At 43.3% G+C, this 16385-nt stretch overlaps 1 protein-coding gene across 3 annotated transcripts in view; it reads right to left on the bottom strand.

The window, feature by feature from the left end:
• Positions 1-16385, bottom strand: part of HOMEZ (homeobox and leucine zipper encoding) — a 54818-nt gene that overhangs the window by 16588 nt on the left and 21845 nt on the right. Inside the window, exon 6 of one of the 3 annotated variants that reach the window (XM_066604010.1) lies at positions 11105-14668. The exons of the other annotated variants lie outside the window; for them this stretch is intronic. The gene's annotated coding sequence lies outside the window, so the exon portion shown is untranslated. Of the gene's footprint in view, positions 1-11104; positions 14669-16385 lie in introns of those variants that run through there. 3 annotated transcript variants of the gene reach the window in all.

Genomic DNA, 16385 nt, shown 5'->3' with positions numbered 1-16385 from the left:
ACCTGCACAAAAATCCATGGGAGGCTCTGTTGAACAAAAAAATCAAGAATATATCCCCAAATTCCAGAAAATTGATTTCTTTCCTCTTCTTAGCTGCAAAACAAACTATTGCTCATTCCTGGCGTAAAGCTTCTCTGGACTTCTCTGAAGTTAAACGCCGCATGAACTGGTATCTGATAAATGAAAGGCTAACCTCGATAGCAGAAGACAAAAATGATACATTTCTTAGTATATGGACCCAATGAATAGATAAATTATGCCCTTCCTACGGCGGAGTTGAGCCTACTTACCTAAATATGATTTTCTGGTGCCTTTGCCCCTAGGGGCGGCAGTCCTGAGAGAGAGGGAATACTCCACCATCCAACCCTTCCCTTCTTCCCCCTTGAAATACTATTTGGCCCTGGCCAGGCCATTGTTATTTATTGTATAATGTTCTTCCCGATAATAGCACCGAAAGCTGTGAAGATAACACTTGATTGCTATTATTTTGTTATATACTCCTTTTCAGAAGATACAAGGCTCGTAGCTACATTTTTGGATTATGACTGGAAATCTTTCCATACTGCTGTGCATTTGTTTGTATAATGGAAAACTCAATAAAAATTATTGTTATAAAAAAAATGTTTAAAATGGGTGAAATAAGAAAAAAAAGAACAATTGTACGATTCGTTTTTGGACTTCATTTTTATGGCGTTCACAATATGGTAAAATTGACATATTAATTTTATTCTATCGGTTAGTACAATTGTGGTGATGCCAAATTTAATTTTTTTTCGTTTTTTTAGGTTTTATTACTTTTAAAAAATACTTATTTTAAACAAAAAAACTTCTGTCTGTCATATTCTGAAACCCATATCTTTATTTTTCTGTCAATGGGGCTGTATGACGACTTGTTCTTTTGCAGGGCAAGCTGTAGTTTTAATGGTTTGAGCAGCTTTTTTTCAATTTTTGAGGAGGCTGGGCAACCCAAAAAAGCAACAATTCTGGCATTCTTTTTTCTTTGAAGGCCTGGGAGCCTTTACTAGGCTCCAGGTTACCATGACAACCAATAAACGTTATCTCCGATTGCAGGCGGATGTCAACCACTATATTACTTATTTACATATGTTAACACTTAGTTGAGCCTCCTTTGACCCTAATGATATTGTATAATCCCTACGGTATACTTTCTACGAACAGCTGATACACTTCAGCTGCTATTTCCCTTCATTCATTCTAAAAACATCTGGAGAGTTCCCAAAGACGATGCATCGGCCCATCTACAGTGGTGCAAGGAGCGTCGTTGGACAGTTGAGCAACAGAAGAACATTCTATAGAGTGATGAATGGCACTACTCCATCTTCAAATCAGATGAAAGTGCCTGGGTGTGGAGGATGCCTGGTGAATGCCTTCTGCCTGAGTGTGTTGTGCCAACAGTTAAGTATGACGGGGGTTCTGTTATGACCTGGGAATGTTCTATGTGGCATGGTCTCGCTACATTAGTTGTAGTGGAAAGAACCATCAACATGGACAATAATGTGCTGCCAACAATGTGGCAATACTCTGGCTATGGTCAGCCATTCTTCCAACAAGGCTATGCGTCTTGTCACAAATCCAGCCCTGTTTTATGTTGGCTTGAGGATGTTCCACGATTGGACTTGCCTACACAGAGGCCCAACTGGAACCCTGTTGAACATCTATAGGATGAACTGGAACATTGGGTCAGGAAATATGAACAGCATCCATCTGCTTTGAGAGAACTTGGCAGTTAACGATAAGTGAGGGCGTCCTTTTCAAGACAGTTACTCCACTTTAATGCAGATAGTGTGTAGTACGGTACCAGGGAGTGCATCCAGACTGTGATACATAAGACCCTTTAACTGCTGAAGTTATCTGCTCTGCCCACGATGTGAGTACCATGGCTGTGTGAGTAGGATAGATTCATTTTGACATTGACATTCATCATTCATCTTTTTACTTGGAAATTAGAACTTTACGTGCATTAAAGGGGTTGTCCCGCGAAAGCAAGTGGGGTTATATACTTCTGTATGGCCATATTAATGCACTTTGTAATGTACATTGTGCATTAATTATGAGCCATACAGAAGTTATTCACTTACCTGTTCCGTTGCTAGCGTCCCCGTCTCCATGGAGCCGTCTAATTTCAGCGTCTAATCGCCCGATTAGACACGCTTGCGCAGTCCGGTCTTCTTTCTTCTGAATGGGGCCGCTCGTGCCGGAGAGCGGCTCCTCGTAGCTCCGCCCCGTCACGTGCCGATTCCAGCCAATCAGGAGGCTGGAATCGGCAATGGAACGCACAGAGCCCACGGTGCACCATGGGAGAAGACCCGCGGTGCATCGTGGGTGAAGATCCCGGCGGCCATCTTACTAAGGTAAGTAAGAAGTCGCAGCAGCGCCGGGATTCGGGTAAGTACCGTATGTTTGTTTTTTTTTACCCCTGCATCGGGTTTGTCTCGCGCCGAACGGGGGGCCTATTGAATAAAAAAAAAACCTGTTTCGGCGCGGGACAACCCCTTTAAAGCTTCATATCTTGTGTTGGTTGTCCCTGATTCTATGTATTTGGTCACGCTGATGAGTAGACTTTTATTGTTAATTATTTATGGCTTTGTGAGGATTTTTAAACAAGCTGATAAAAGTTATATTTTAATAGGGTTGTCTTCTTACTGGAATGTTACTTGCAGGCTTCCATCCTCAGTGGTTATAGGACTCACAGTCACCACCTCTCTTGGCTGCTGCTCGCCTACGGGATTGTCTCTAAGAATCTCCATAAACGTAATGTTGCTCTTAGACACAACGAGAAGTGCCAGATTCTCATTTGCCTGAACGAGCGAGCCGGTGACGTCATCAGCAGCTCGTCGGGGCTTGTGCAGCCTGCTTTAAAGTGTACAAACCGGACATGATTTTTATGCTGGCTGAAAGTGAACACTGAACACGATTCTCGTTTGTCGTTCAGTCATTGGCTCACTTTAAACAATTAGCGTTCACTTTTGTTCGTTTGAACTATAATCGTTCCATCTAAAAGCACCTGAAGAGCAAAGTCCTTCTTGTGTATCGGGCTGTGCTGACCCTTCCCTGACGGATAATTTCGGAGAGAAAGAGCATCAGACCAGAGGTGTATGGCAGCAGCTTACCCCCTCTCCCCGTTGAGAGCAGATGCACATTCTGCATTCATATGTATGGGGGAATCGGGAGGTGTAGCTTTTGTCCGGAGCAGCCAGCATACACAAAGCAATCTATGTAGATCAATTCCACACAACGGCCTTTCAACCTCTGAAAAAGGACAGGTTTTACTCTTACAGTAATTATGGTGGGTGCGTCCTGCTAGGAGACCCCAAAATGTTCCACTTGTTAGGGAGGAACTACAATGTTGGTGTCAGAACATGTCGACTAATTTTAGTAAGAAGCCTGCAGCATGTTCTCCAGTGCCAAATGTCTCACTCGATTCAGCTGTTGTATCCTGGGAGGTATACCAACCACCCCTTATTAGCTAAACATGTCTTTAATGCTCTTATTTACAAAATAGGATTTTCTATTAGAATTTTAAGAAAAAATCATTTGAACCCAACCCAAGAATGATGAAAAACGGGAATTTACCAGCAATAGTCTGATGCCTACAATCTGCTTTACTTACACCAGCTGAGAACCTGTGAATTTGTTCAGAAAGTTGGCAGAGCTGGCACAGTTCACCAAGCACAGTTGCAGTTTGAATCTATGGACTGTGCAAAAACGACACTTGGGGAGATGCAGAAAAACGAGTGCAAAGGAAAACTAGAGCAACTGATCACGCTGCTTGTCCTGAAATGTTGGTCGGTGACAAAAGGCCTGGCTTTATCCCACCCCCTCCTCTTTGCACACAGCTGTTGCAGTTCCATTGAATTTCAATAATGAAGAATGGGGCTGGGGGTGGGAAGAAGAAACACTGCTGCAGTCTGACTCGAAGCCCTTTTAGACACGAGAACCTCACGACTCTCGTTTGCCCGAGCGAACAAGCCGATGATGTCATCGCCAGCGCGTTCGCACTCGTGTAGCCTGTTTAGACTGCACAATTTTCGTTGAGAATCGTGCAGTTCTCCTTCACTCCTTGTTCAGTGTTTTACGTGATACGAGCCGGCAATGATTTTTATGTCAGCTCAAACTGAATGAAGGACGAGCACAGCATAATTCTCTTTCATCGTTCAGTTGTTGTCTCGCGTTTAAACTGAACAATTATCATTTGAACAATCTTCTAAACGATAATCGTTCCGTCTGAATGCAGCATTGCTATGTGTGGTGGTCTCCCTTTCACAGTATTCTCTCTCGGGGTGTATTTACATGAGGACTTAAATGATGCAAGTTTTGGACATTGCATGACCAGTCTAACGAACGATCGTTAACCCAACAGCAGTTTTTACCAGTTCCCCCATGGGGAGGTAAGCCGCAGCCAAACAGCTCTAGCGACAGCTTATCTCCCATAAAAAAGAGAAGGATCGGGCATTGAAATTCAACATCTTGAATCGTCCTTTCTCCTGATATCATCTGTCAGAAAAGTTGAGCTGCTCCCTCATACACATAGCCTAATGTATATGACGGGCTTTACATGCATTGGGGTCTCCTGATCACAGATGTCAAAGGGATCCGGTGATGGAGCATCTTAGATTTCAACACGTTTGACCTGGTGTAGTAGAGGGAGCGTCTGGCAGTGGCTTAGTCAACTCTCCATTGAAATAAACACGCAAACTGGGCCGAGCATGCATGTTTATAGGGATGTCAGGAGAGAACATTGACAGATGGAAAAGCTTGCAGCTGACAGTTTTCTACTGAGTATGGCTACATTGGTTCCAGTTCCCATTAAAATTATATTTCTTGTTTTGGCTGACGTTTAAGGCCCAATGTCCACGGGCGGATTTGATTTGCAGAACCGACGTGGGAGATCCGCAAATCAAGCCACCCAGAGGGATGCATTAGGGTCCGCAAAACAGTTAAAAGCATGCAGATGTAATTTTTTCCACGCACGGGAAGAAGTCACAGCATGCTTCATTTTTCTGCAACTTCCACAGGGACGGCTTCCATTAAAGTCAATGGAAGCCGCCCAATCCGTGGCACAGCCACAGCTGTCACTGTGGACGTGCCGCGGGAAAGCAGCTGATTAAGAAAAAATAAATAAAAAATTGCACTGCGCATTTATCCACACATCGACCGGCGCGCCTGGATACATCCGCCGTGTTGAAGAAAGAAGATCCGTCCGGCATAGAGGAGACCCGCGCTGGATCTGGACAGGTAAGAAGATGCATTTTTTTGTCCATGTCTGCGGGCATGGCTGGATTCAGCAGTGGGATTCAGCAGATGGAATCCGTGCATGCAAGTGGGCATGAGGCCTAAAGGCTCCTCCCCACTTGCGTTTTTTTTTAACGCTGCGATATCGCTACGTTCTTTTAACGCAAATGTCAATGGGATTTTCTAATGTTAAAATCGTATCACAAGTTTGTGCTTTGTGATTTTTGTGCGATGCGTTTTAAACATTAGAAAGTCCCATTGACAATCGAGGTAAAAAAACTCAGCGATATCGTAGCATTAAAAAAAAAAACGCAAGTGGGTAGGAGCCCTGACAGTGTAAGGAGTGAAGTAATTCTGCACTAAAGGGGTTTTCCAGTATAAAAACTGTTGGTGACCTATCCTCAGGATGGGTGACCTATAGCAGATCGGCACTGGTCTGCTCTACAAATCAGCTGATTACAATGAGCTGCAGACGACTGGATTTGTCAAAACATCTGTATCGTAGTGGCCCATTTTGGTAGTGTTTTGCTGTCTCTTACTTTAGTGGGAATGAGCTTTGCTACCAAAATGGGCCACTACTTTACAGATGACTTTTTGATGGTAATGGCCTTCTGCAGCTCATGTTAATCAGGTAATCTGCAGGAGTCCTGAGTGGAGGAAACATGCAATCTGCTATCTGTGCCCTGTCCTGAGGATAGATCACTAATAGTTTTTCTTTTGGAAAGCCCCTTTAACCCCTTAGTGACGGAGCTTTTTTCCATTTTTGTTTTTTCCTACTCCCTTTTAAAAAATCGTAGCTCCTTTATTTATCCATCGACGTCGCTGTATGTGGGCTTGTTTTTTGCGGGATAAGTTGTATTTTTCAATGGCACTATTTATTGTACCATATAATTTACTGAAAAACTTTTTAAAAATTCTTAGCGGAGAGAAATGGAAAAAAAACGACATTCCACCATCTTTCGGTGCGTCCTGTTTCTACAGCACACAAATTGCAACAAAAACGACCTGATATTTTTATTCTATGGGTCAGTACGATTACTACGATACCAAACTTATATAGTATTTTTTTTGCTGTAGTACTTTTATTTTTTTTTTAAAGATATTTAATTTTTTTCAATTATTTTCTGCGGTCATTTTGTGCGCGCAATACCTTTTTTATTTTTCCATCGACGTAGTTGAGCAAGGGCTCATTTTTTGCGGGATGTCCTGAAGTTTCCGATAGTATCAATTTGGAATACATACGACGTTTTGATCGCTTTTTATTGCGTTTTTTCTGGGAGACAGGGTAACTAAAAAAAGTGTATTTCTGGCGTTCTTTATTTTTTTTTTCAGACGACGTTCACCGTGCGGGAAAAATAATGCACTACTTTGATAGATCTGACTTTTACGGACGCGGCGATATCAAATACATATTTTTATTTTATGATTTTGATTTTTTAATAATGGATATGGCTAAATGGGGGGTGATTTAAAATTTTATAACTTTTTTTTTTTAACAATTAAAAAAACTTTATTGATTATTTTTTTTACATTACTTTGAAGTCCCCCTGGGGGACTTTAACATGCGATGCTTTGATCGCTCCTGCAGTATGACGTAATGCTATAGCATTACGTCATACTGCTTTTTTACAGGCAGTCTTTCAAGCCACCCTGTGTGGATGGCTGGATAGGCAGTCTGCTAAGGCAGCCCTGGGGCCATTCATTAGGCCCCCGGCTGCCATGACACCTGCACGGCTCCCCCGATCTCACCGCTGGGGGGGGGGGGCGTGCGGTTCGGGGGATTTAAATGCCGCTGTCAGAATTGACAGCGGCATTTAAAGGGTTAATAGCCGCGAACGGCCGAGCGCAGCTATTGCCTGCGGGTGTCAGCTGTAATAAACAGCTGATGCCCGCACTGTATGGAGGGAGATAGCGGCGCTACCTCTCTCCATACACGTCCTGCAACAGCAGGACGTAGTTTTACGATAGGGCTGTCACTAAGGGGTTAAAAGGGTATTTCCATCTCAGCAAGTTATCCTTTATCCACAGAATAGGGGTAACGTGCCAATCGGTGGGGATCCAACAGCTGGTACCCACACCAATCCAGAGAAATACCTCCTGGCTCATCGAGAAAATTCGACTGTTGGTGGCCTGACATGCGTTCCATCACGCCATTCACTTCAGTGGGATTGTATTTGTTCCATCCATGGAGATCTTGGCAAAGGAAGACAAAAAGCCATCATTGAAGAAAAGCTACTTTTTTCTCTCTGTGAGATCGAATCCAGTTTCACAAAAATATATACAGGCAGATTAAGGACAGCAAATAACACCCAAATGGAGTCTCTGGCTCAGCCTAAGGCCTGATTAATGTGGTAGTTCGACCATCAAAAACAAAGCAGTCTAAGAATCTCATTTAACGAGTCCTTGCCCAATTATATATGGGCGAATTTGTTGGCATAATGAAACAAAAACTAACACGTCCCTACGCGTCCTACTAAAACACCTTTGTGTTGTGTTGAGCTATTCACAGGTCAGTGAGCAATGATAAAAAAGTGCATGTGCTTGTTTTAATTGGGCGCTGCAACTGTTTTTTCCATTGTGAAAACTTCAACTTACTACCAGCCAGGTAGATGATTGGAAGTTTCAGAAACATGCCATACGTAAGCACTAACAACCTAGAGCATGAGATCAATATAAGGGTGCCTACCCACTAGCGATATATTTTCTTGCGATGCAAGAGTGAGTGAAAACACATGATTATGAAACCAATGATTTTCAATGGTTTCATACTCATTTGCGATTTTTACTCTCAAGCCTCGCAGCACAGAAAAAAAAATCTGCGATATCGCTCAGTGTTTTCAATGGGGTTGGCATTGAGTTCAATGAAGGGCTGAGCACTGCCTGTGATTGGCTGAGCGCTGTGACCAATCACAGGCAGCACTCAGCTGTCATTCAATGGCTGAGCACTGCCTGTGATTGGCTGAGTGCTCAGCCAATGAGGCAAGCTCTTTCTGGGGACGGAGATTTTTCAATCCCCGGCTGACAGAAGACGACTGCCGGGGCCGGACAGAAGAGCCGGGCAGCTCTTCTAGGTAAGTATAATTTTTTTTTTTTTTTTACCGCTATGGATGATTTTCAGGGAAAGGCTTATATTTCAAGCCCTTCCCAAAAAACCCTTGCTGCAGGGGTTGCCTGCAACGCACTGCTTTCAATGGGGCCGCAACAGTGCCAACCCCATTGAAAGCAATGGGATAGCATCATGGACTTCTGTGGCAGAGGATTCCTTCATTCCCACCGGCCCCATTGAAAACACTAAGCGATATCATAGAGTTTTATCTGCGCTGCGAGGCACTCGCTCTCGTATCGTAAGAAAATATATCACTAGTGGGTAGGCACCCTTAGTCTATGGCAGAGGTCCCCATTTTGTTATACTTTGCATGCTATGTTTAACTTAAAAGTATCTCCTAACTTTTATTAAAGTCACATTAAGCTTGGTGAAACACTATGAAATTTCACTTGCAGATGAATATTTATACATTGGAGCATATTTTATTTTGACTGTTTTTTCACATCTACCAGGGACAAATGTATTAAGAGGTACAAGTCTGTTTATACATTTGTTTAGTCTGGCAGTACATCCGTGTGCCATACGAAAAGCCACTCTACCTAGGAGCTATAGGAGTTATTTGCTATAATCTACACTCATTTCTGCTGTAGAATATAGTAGCGGTAAATGTGATGGCCCACCCACCTTTTGAAAAAGTGTCGGGGTGTGATGTACAAGCCCCAGAAGTCACAATTTCGGTGCCACAGTTCTGGGGTCCAGACCATCTTAAATCCCCTATTGTTTTATAACGTACAGCTTCAGTCAGAGACACACAGTATGTGGGCCATAACAGGCTATGGGCGCTGCAATACAGATCTGTACAACAGAATATCTGTACTGTGTGAAAGCCATAGAAACAGGAGGAACTCAACCCACATGACATAATTTATTGGCAGTCCCAGAATATAATCACGTGACCGCATAGTCCAGGGTTTGCATGAAGACTTAAGTCTACCAGGAGATTCTGTGTTTAGGAATGTAGGCAGTAGAGATGAGCGAACGTACTCGTAATGAGTACTTACGCACCCGAGTACCGCCATTTTAGAGTACTTCAGTACTCGGGCGTAAGGATTCGGGGGGCGCCGGGGGGCGGGGAGAGGCGCGGCGGTGCGGGGGGTAGCAGCGGGGAACAGGGGGGAGCCCTCTCTCTCTCCCTCTCCCCCCCACTCCCCACTGCTACCCCCCGTGCCGCCACGGCGCCCCCCGAATCTTTACGCGCGAGTACTGCTGTACTCGAAATTGGCGGTGCTCGGGTGCGTAAGTACTCGTAACGAGTACGTTCGCTCATCTCTAGTAGGCAGTATTAAAAATGGCAAATGTGTGATTATATGGCAAAAAATGAAATTGTAATTATTCATACTTTATACGAAACTGGCTAATGCTTCTGAAAGAATCTTGCAAAAAATTAAACTTAAAAAAAAAAGCTTAAAAATTTAAGATCGCTTCTTGCATTTAGATCACTAGAAAAGAAGAAAGAAAATAAAGATTGGAACAATGGGATGAGGAGGATGGAAAGGCTGCGGTGGGGGAGGGCTGGTCGCTGCCTGGATCTATAGCAGCAGATGGTGACGACTGGAAATAGGGTTAGTGAAGTGAAGAAAAGACAAAGAAGTCCAGAAACTGAACGCTCTGGCTGATGATGACTTACTTTGTTCTCAGTTTATATACCGTCACTATAAAGGATATTCGTACTATGTTTGTGTGGGTTTCCTCTAGATACTCAGATGTACACCCACAAAAACATATTGCTAGGTTAATTGCCGCTATATGAGCAGTGGAAATAAATCATGAAAAATATTTACTATAGAGACTAGAGATGAGCGAGCACGCTTGGTTAAGGCAGTTACTCGAGCGAACATCGCTCTTCTCGAGTAACTGCATACTTGTCTGCGAAAATTCGGGGGGGTTGCAGGGGAGGGGGGGTGAGAGATCTCACTCTTTCCCCCGTAACCCCCCTCCCCGAATTTCCTCAGACTTACTCGAGAAGAACGATGCTCGCTCGAGTAACCGCCTTAACCAAGCCTGCTCGCTCATTTCTACTAGAGACCTTAAACCCACAAAGTACCTGTAATATCCACGATGGGTAGGACATGCTGCAGATTTGAAGAAGAAAAAAAAGTGCAACAACCACTGTTGAATCTATTTTGTTGCAAACTTTACATTTTGTCTTCGGCATCCAGCTGTTCCCCACTCCAAGCGCCCGGCTGTTATGCAGCCAAGCACTCGGAGCGGAGGATGCAGAAGACAAGCGGGTTGTCCCCGTTTGTCTTTTGCATCCGGATGTTTTCTGCAAAGAGCGCCCGGCTGTTATACAGCCAAGCGCTCCGAGCTGGGTATGGAGAACAGAGCTGGACCGCTCTGTTCTTCATACCCAGCTGTCATCAGGGAGCGGGATACAGCTGAAACAATAGTATCAGCTGTATCCCGCTGTGAATCCCTGATAAGGCTCATCATCGTCTTTAAGCACACTGAAAGACAACAATGAGCGGCGGCTTAACGAAAACTGCATGATATCAGTGCAGTTACACACAACGATTATCACTCAAAAGATGGCTTTTGAGCGAAAATCGTTGTGTCTAAATGGGCCTTAAGCCTTAGAGCGCATTCATACATCAACTCGCAGCACTGCTTCATGAGTTCAAAAACTGTCTGATCTGGAGATGGTTCTTTTTGAACTAATGAAAAAACATAACAAAAAAAGAGTAATTAGAATTTTAAACGACGTGATTAAGTGGAATGCAGTTTTTTTGTAATAGAACAGAGAGATTATTTTTAATATTTTCTCTTTTTAATAAGTAAACACGAGTGAACATGTTAGCATAAACTTACAGTACACATCCAATGTGTAAAGTACTAAGATATATGACACAGAAAAAGAAACACAATGTTTAAAGGGCCACTCTGGCAAAACACATTTTTACATCCCCACACCTCTCAGCGATTGCATGTCACACTCTGGAGGTCTCTGCTGTATATTGCAGTCACTTCCATGCAGTGCAGCCTCCTGTTTGATGCATAGCAAGCACAATCTTGATGTTGCTTTCACTTTCACATCAATCTTATGATGCATCAGCACATCATTGTTTGATCAGCTACAGCCTAGACCATCTCTGCAACAATGCCATTACCGTGTGTATTCTATATTCACCTAAATAGCTATAGACCATAAGTATACAGTTATTAGTATGAGCTGTGATCTCCTCTATTATAACTGTGTGACAGGAGCTGTGTGATCATGAGCAGTTACTGTGATGGGAGTGTGTGCCCCTCTGAAGAGCATGTGTGGTACATTCTATGTAATATCACACATGAGTTATGGTGACTGAGAAATAGACTAATTTGAGAATACACAAAGCTTAAGTAAATTTCAGCTAGTCCAAATTGAGATCACATGGTCACCTGAGAAGAACTTCAGGAGTTTCAGATATGAATGAATAACAAACCAAGGTAATACTAGCAGATTTATGTATACTGGGGGATAGTACATAATGAATGAAAAAAGAAATTCACCGGAATGACCCTTTAAAGGGGTTGCCTGGTTGGTGGATGAACATTTAACTAAGGTTGCACACCTTTAAAATAACAGAATCAGCTGTACTTACCCGTCCACAGACTTGATGATCCAGCGATATAGCTCTGCAGTCATCCCAGGCTTTGTTGTAGAATGGCTACCACCTGATCGCTGAGCCAGGCAGAGGCTGCAGCAGTCAGGTGCCATTCTCCTGCCATATCTGCTTAGTTGCGTGAGCCATGAGGCCAGAAACCAGCCATTCCACAACAAAGACCAGGAGGATCGCAGGGCTGCAGTGCTGGATCAGTGGGTCTGAGGATGGGTAAGTACAGCTGGTTCTGTTATTTTAATACATTTGCAACCATAGTTAAAATTCCTCCAGTAACTGGACAACCCCCCTTTAACAATATGTACAACACAAGCAGGATACAAGTAGACATTGTAGAAGTCAACTATTATATAGGCCAAGCAAAAAACAGGGCAAGCGTTATAACAGCATGAGACCCAAAGATTTCATATGTAGGTAAGCTAAATAATAACTAAACAGCAAGGGAGGTAAGAAACTGTATAGGAATTGACCAAGCCAGTGGTCTAAAGGTGTGTGTTTGCAAGGAGGGATAAGTAGAGGTGAGGGCACTGGGGAGAATGGCCATTGCTGAGACCGTAGAATAGACAAAAGAAGTCTCATTGGAGATTCTTGGATCTGAGGCTAGAATAAGAGAACATCATTACAGTTCTCCAAAATAAGCATATATAAGGGGGAGTCAAACATTATTTGCTCTCCAGTTATATTAAAACTTCTGTTGGCTGCACTGTCTTATCAACACTTTCTGTTATGTATCGCTTTCTCTCCAATCATTGCTATGCAGGTTTGAACGTGTTACATCAGTTGACTTGTAACTGCAGTGCAAGAAGAAATGGCTGCCCTACTTTGGTTAAAGCCTGGACCCATCCTGGGGTAGGAGTCTGTGGGAGGGTAAGTCTTCAGCAACTGTCACAACAGGAGGTTTGCAAGTGGCAAAATGACCAACAGTGTCAGACGGGTACCCTTTGGACTCTTATAATTGACTAATTCAGTTTTTAACCGTTTCTCCTTTATAGGCTACATAGCGCTCAGTGAGCGCTATGTAGAGAACGCAGGAAGCCACACTGCCATTTTCTGCGTGGGACCGGGTGATCATGTGATCGCCAGCAACCTTGCGCATATCAGAGCGGCAGGGTCTTAGTGTCAGAGCTGGTTAGAGGCCTGCTGACTACTGTCACTGTAGGGGAATGTTTTCTCCAGTAATTGGGGCTCTTTTGGTTGCTCCAGTTACAGTGGAAAAGTGTGAAATTAAAAAAATACATTGTCAATGTCCCCCAGAGGTCTCCTATAATGTCATAGGGGACAGAGGTGTTAAAAAAAGTTACAAAAAAGTAAAGAAAAATTGCAGAATAAAATAAAAAAATTTGTATATAAAAAAGAAAACGACCCACTGCCGATGCAAACCTAAACCATTACCATAGGTAAGGTCCCCTGGTGCAAGCACCGAGTCATGACTGACTCCTAGGGTGACATCACATCGTGACGCTTTCTAAACTGACTGTTTTTGCGGGGTGGTTTGCCATTGCCTTCCCCAAAACCATCACCGTATCCACCCTATAATCCGAGATTATACAATATATCAAAACGTCCGAAACAAAATGCCGAACTGAGTCCTGTACTTTATTTTAACGTAAATAGAATAATTTTAAAAATAAAGAAATATAAATTTTAGAAAATCTTTTTTTTAACTTTCTGCACAAATTACCCATAATAAAATTTTAAAAAATGTAAAAAAATGTCAGTGAAAAAGGTATTAAAAAAATAATTCTATATGTGACGAAAACAAAACGCCGCAAAAATAATTTTGGCAGGCCAGGAAAAAAAAATAGGGCCATGAAACCACTACATGGACTGAAACGCTCTGGTCTATAAGGCGTTAATATCGAGGGAATTTTGTTTTGTTATGAACACATTATAAATAGTGATGAGCGAGCATACTCGCTAAGGGCAATTGCTCGATCGAGCATTGCCCTTAGCGAGTACCTGCTCGCTCGAGAGAAAAGGTTCGGCTGCCAGCGGCGGGCGGGGAGCTGCGGGGAGGAACAGAGGGGAGATCTCTCTCTCCCTCTCTCCCCCCTGCTCCCTCTGCTCTCCGCCGCAGCTCACCTGTCACCCGCGCCTAAGGGCTATGCTCGCTCGAGCAATTGCCCTTAACAAGTATGCTCGCTCATCTCTAATTATAAAGGTCTGATTGATGCTTTAGCTTTTATTGGATACTACATGACATCTAAAAGGGTAGCTAAAAACTAAAGTGATGCAATTATGATATGAAGGTGAAAATAAGTTACAAATAATATAGTCTATGTATCAGAGATATCTTCTATTGTGTACAATGTATTGTTTTACACCCTTATGCCAAGTTCATACTTTTTAGACCCAATTTACACTCGAGCTGGCTAAGCAGATTAATAAATATTGGATGACCCGGCCCATTTTGGTAGAATCAGCTGATGATGGAATATGTATGTTGGCAACCCCTGGCATTCCCCCCAATGTCTACTGTTGGGCAAACATAGCCTTGGGCATAACTGAGTTGAATCCACCAGATCCTTTCTTCCCTTGTTAGGAGAGCCGCTGGCCGAAGTGTTTGGCGGTGATTTAATATTTCTCTTCCTATTGAATAAACATACATGTCTGCTTATGATGTTTTTATGCCTTTTTCCAGAAAGGGAAGAGGTACAAAGGAAAGCTTTATCTTTTCTCCTTCTCCTGGATTTTTGAGGGGGTTTGTTGCCTAAAAGTAAAAAAGTTAGAATCACATGAAAAAAACGTAGCGTGCATTTAGCTTTCAACGACTCTGCAGCCTTAGCACCTACACAATATGCTGCCATTTAACATGTTGCAGACTGAAGTGAATCTGTAATGCCATCTGCACACAAATGGATTTGCAGTGCGGAATCTACGGTTGGCGTCTGCACCAAATTCCGTTTACAGCATGCTGCGGGAAATCGATTCTTCCTGCACACTCGTGGAAATAAATTGCAGCTTTCGTGAGCGGAGGAAAAATCGCAGCATGCTCTATTTTCGTGCGCGGTCCGCATGGACGGCTTTCACTGAAGTCAATGGAAGCCGTTCAACTCGCGGCCCGTCCGCAATTGACATTGAGGACAGGTCGCGGATTCCGCACCATCGCCTAACGACAGCACAGGAACAATAAATATAAAAAAAAATAAAAAATCTGTACTGCGCATGTCCGACAGTGGCTCACCACGACCATCCACAGTACAGATGAAAAGAGAAATGACAAGTACGCATGGATGCCAGCCGGGCTCAGGGTTGGATTCTGCTGCAGGCTCCCGCATGCAGGATCCGACCCATTCATGTGCAGGCAGCCTAAGTTTGATTAAGTTTTGTTCACACTAGTAAGGGTTTCACAATGCGCTTGCATTGTCTATTTGGCATATGTACTGGGAAGGCTCCCAACCCATACGGTAAACCTATCCTAGGCCCTAATACACCCAATGGAGGACAAAAGGGGGTTATTTTGGCCTCGATTGAGCTGGTAAAAGTTATTACAACTTTTTTGCAATGATATAGAATAGCGTAACCTACTGTGCTATTTCATACAAAGGTATTTAGTAAAACATATACCAAGCGATATACTTTATTTTTTACATGGGAGCCTCTGGGTGGCATATGCCCTTGCATGTTTTTCCAGTGGCATATGTCAGAGGCGCCCATCAGAGATTTATGGTGGGTAACCTTTCGGATATATGAACTTTAGGGTGAATCATAAAGTAATACATCAGCGTCTGTAAGTTTCTATCTATTCGAGTGACTGTGAATGGCTATGAACAAAGTCTTCATAAGTGTCCATGCTCTACTAATGTATGCTTTTCTTTTCCAGAATGAGCTTCCATTGAATTAGAGGTGTGCAGCTAAGGAAATGCATAACTGGCTGAAGAATGGTCATGAGGACAGGCGCAGTGCAGCAGCAACATTCTAAATTGAGCTGCATCTGTTGCCTTGAATCCACTCATCAGAATGTTGTTAGTGCTCATCGGTGACGGCTGTTGAAGCATGGCCACTCTTCAGCTTATCGGCAATTTCTCCTGCTTGAAACTTCTTTACTCAACACAGCACACAGCTCCTGTCACACAGCTATAATAGAAGAGATCACAATTCAGCCTCCTGACTATATACTTATGGTCTGTAGCAGAGGTGTAACTGGAAGCTCCTGGGCCCCAATGCAAAACCTTCAACGGGGCCCCCAACTATAATGCTTTATTCATAGTACTGGGCTCCCTATATGGAGAAGAGAGGCCTTATGGGCCCCCTAAGGCTCCTGGCCCCGGGTGCAACCGCATCCCCTGCATCCTCTATAGTTACGCCCCTGGTCCGTAGCTTATATAGGTGTCTATCACAACGTCCACGTAAACATTCTGCAGCCAATTATGAATTCTCTTAGATGCGCAGCCTTCTTCTGCCAGAAGTGTAATAACAGCTCTTTG

The sequence above is a fragment of the Eleutherodactylus coqui genome, chromosome 5, assembly GCF_035609145.1.
Source record: "Eleutherodactylus coqui strain aEleCoq1 chromosome 5, aEleCoq1.hap1, whole genome shotgun sequence".
NCBI classification, from domain to species: Eukaryota; Metazoa; Chordata; class Amphibia; order Anura; family Eleutherodactylidae; genus Eleutherodactylus; species Eleutherodactylus coqui.
This window is presented reverse-complemented; position numbering and strand designations above follow the sequence as displayed.